Source organism: Patella vulgata, chromosome 8, assembly GCF_932274485.2.
Source record: "Patella vulgata chromosome 8, xgPatVulg1.2, whole genome shotgun sequence".
NCBI lineage: Eukaryota > Metazoa > Mollusca > Gastropoda > Patellidae > Patella > Patella vulgata.
Window position 1 is genome coordinate 30,719,980 of NC_065886.2, and position 3,070 is coordinate 30,723,049.

At 35.0% G+C, this 3,070-nt stretch overlaps 1 long non-coding RNA gene across 1 annotated transcript; it reads left to right on the forward strand.

The window, feature by feature from the left end:
* The first annotated feature begins 728 nt into the window (after nucleotides 1–728).
* LOC126830623 (uncharacterized) lies at nucleotides 729–1,738 on the forward strand. Its single transcript, XR_007683886.1, has 3 exons — nucleotides 729–931; nucleotides 1,078–1,233; nucleotides 1,385–1,738. It is a non-coding gene; the product is annotated as an uncharacterized LOC126830623 (long non-coding RNA).
* Nucleotides 1,739–3,070: the final 1,332 nt, after the last annotated feature.

Genomic DNA, 3,070 nt, shown 5'->3' on the forward strand with positions numbered 1-3,070 from the left:
CACCAAGTAACAATTCTTCTTAAAGCTGAACTCCGGTTACAAAAATAACGAAATAATTAAATAAAAAAAGTTAACGCCCCCAAGCCCCCATACTTGTTTCCAATATGTGAAATACATATGGCGGACATGGTGGCTTATGACCTGGAAAGGTTGGCCGATCTCACTTCCAGTTTGTTTCTTGTCAGCCAGCTGTACACATCCGGTCTTATTCTCTTCACACGCTTCACTGATTGCTCTATTTTTTCCCAACAGTATACCAAATTATTGAAGATTGCAAAATGTCTGATCACGTAAGCCTGTAAATAATTATTTGAACTGCGTCTACTACAATATAGCCTAAGCTTTACTCTTAAACAAAAGATGCAAAAAGATGGCTTACCCAACCTGAAATTTTCAACCAAAACAAATCACCTACACAAACTACTGTCTTCTTCATATTATTATTGCCACGTCTTCTTGTGAATATCTTACACATATGTAGATCACCAAAAAAGTTATCGCAGCATAATGTCCAGTGTAATTATAACTAATACTATGCAATAAACAGATAGTTTAGATTAGATTTTCATAAGTCGCCATGTTCGATGTTGTATGTTGTTCACGAAAACGATCATGGGACCATAACTACATTTTTGGGGGCGGCTCTCATTGGGGAGTGTTTAACAGTGCTAAATTTATTGATGTTACGTTTTTTTGTTATACATATAATTTTACTAATTAGATGACGTTACAATCAAGTGATATAACCATTTTGCCGATCAGATAGGGCCTAATATTAGATGTTTTGTTTTGCTTGAGCTTTTACTTTTATATAATTATTTGGTACATTTATAGGTGCCCTGTTGTCCTTGTGACAGAAGAGGGAAAGCGGAAGCCATGTCGTACAGACTGCAAAAATGTTACTTGTAAAAACAAATCTACACCAAAGAAGGTAATAAACACTTTTATTTTTTTTTAAATTTGGCACTTTATTGCCAGTTACGTCTTAAAGTTGGACATAATAGTATAACCCAATATATTTTTTTATAATTGTTGAATATAAGACGGAATAGCAATGCAACTGTTATTCAATTTCAGACCAGTAAATCATCAAACACCAAACGATTTCAGCCATATGCAGCTAATAGCTCCAGAAATGCTACTTTTACGGAGGTACCACCCAGGAATGGCCTGCTACAGATCAGCTGTGGGGAGCTAAAAAAGAAAAATGAAGAATTATGTGCTAAGCTAAGTGTAAGGATTTACTTTATACCAAATTCCGACATTTGCAACACTTTATAGGCTTCAATCATAGAATGGGTGCATTTGAATCATATATTCTGCTCTAAATGTATATTACTGTCACATTCTTTTATTTATTTATTCTTTTTATTTTTGTTATCAGGAAAGGGTGGACAATTTACCAGATAAAAACCTCAAAGATATTATGAAGGAAATGATTCAAGACAATCCCCAGTTTGTAAAAGATTTCATAATGCCAGGACCATCATCCTCGTCTAATATCAGTGAAAAACCAGTTTTGTATTTGCGGCAACTGTAAACAGTTTGAAAATGAAAGAATGAACATTTGTTGCAATGACGTCAACTGTGTGACATCAAGCCCAAACATTTGTGAATGTGTGTTTGAGAAGAGATGTTCTTGATGTTGCTAATATTCTCAACTGGTCATTCCAGACTAATTTAGAACCTGACTTTAGAAACAATATTTTCCGAAACCAAGCTTACAGAAATTTTATTTTGTGGCAATATGGTAAATTAGGGCAAGGACAACGACGGCCCGTTCCATCCTGCATCAAACTATGCTTCCGATAACGTCTTACCAACTGGGGAGCCACGGTGGCTAGGTGTTCGATCCCTGCATTGGCCGAGAAAGTTCATCCAGATTTTCCGACGTGGTTTCCCCTTGTCAGTGGTGCAGAACGGAGGGCCTGACACGGACAGTTGTCTAGTCCATCGGATGAGACGAAAAACCGAGGTCCCGTTTATATATTGGAATGCACGTAAAAGATCCCCTGGCAGTTAGAATTCGATATAAGAGTAGGCGATAGTGCCGCTGCCCGGGCAAAATTTCCCTCATAGCACACTGTATGGCGTATGCCCGTCTTCATTAGCCCAGTATAGGAGCAGAACAGTAGGACGTTAAACCCCATTTAATTTCATTTCATTTCTTACCAACTGCTCGAATAATATTATTCGTATGACAATCAAGAATATATTTTGAAATATCAAAATTTTCGTAACAAGCTGTCTCCATTTCCTAGACCAACATACCCATAACAGGGAAATTTATTTTCAAACATGACAAGAGTCAATTATTATTGGATTTTCATAAAAGCGATACCATTTGATGCGTAATGTCAATTGTGACTAGGTCAAACTAATTGAACATTTTCAATATCACCGGAAATGACGTAATTTGGGCCTAAACTATATTTATAGCTTTCGAAACAAATAATTTATTCAAATGAGTTGTATTTGTTATTTGTTTAAAATTTGGATATTTGATTCCAATCAACTAATAGAATGAACCCATAGGATCATATAGATATCACAAAATGGTTTCTAACGTGTTCAGTTGCGGAGAAATAGGCGATTTTCAACACGTCACTTTTCAAGGTTTTTGGTCCATAAAAGTGTCAATTATTATTCGATTTTCATAAACTTTTCACTGTTTGATACCTAATGCCATTTACGATTTCATACAAGTAATTTAAGATTTTCATTATCACCGGAAGTAACGTCATTTTGGGAAAAACTGTAATTTTAGCCCTCAAAACAGATATTTTATTCAAATGAGTCTGATTTGTAATTTTTTTTAAAATTATGATATTTGATTCCAATCAACAAATAGATTGAACCCATACGATCATACAGATACCCGAAAATGGTTTCTAACTTGTACGGTTGCAGAGAAATAGACGGTTTTCTACAAGTCAATTTCAAGGTTTTTGGTCTATAAAAGTGGCAATTATTATTCGATTTACATACAATTTTCACCATGTGATGCCTTATGCCATTTCTGATTTCATAAAACTAATTGAACATTTTCATTATCACCAGAAGTACTGTA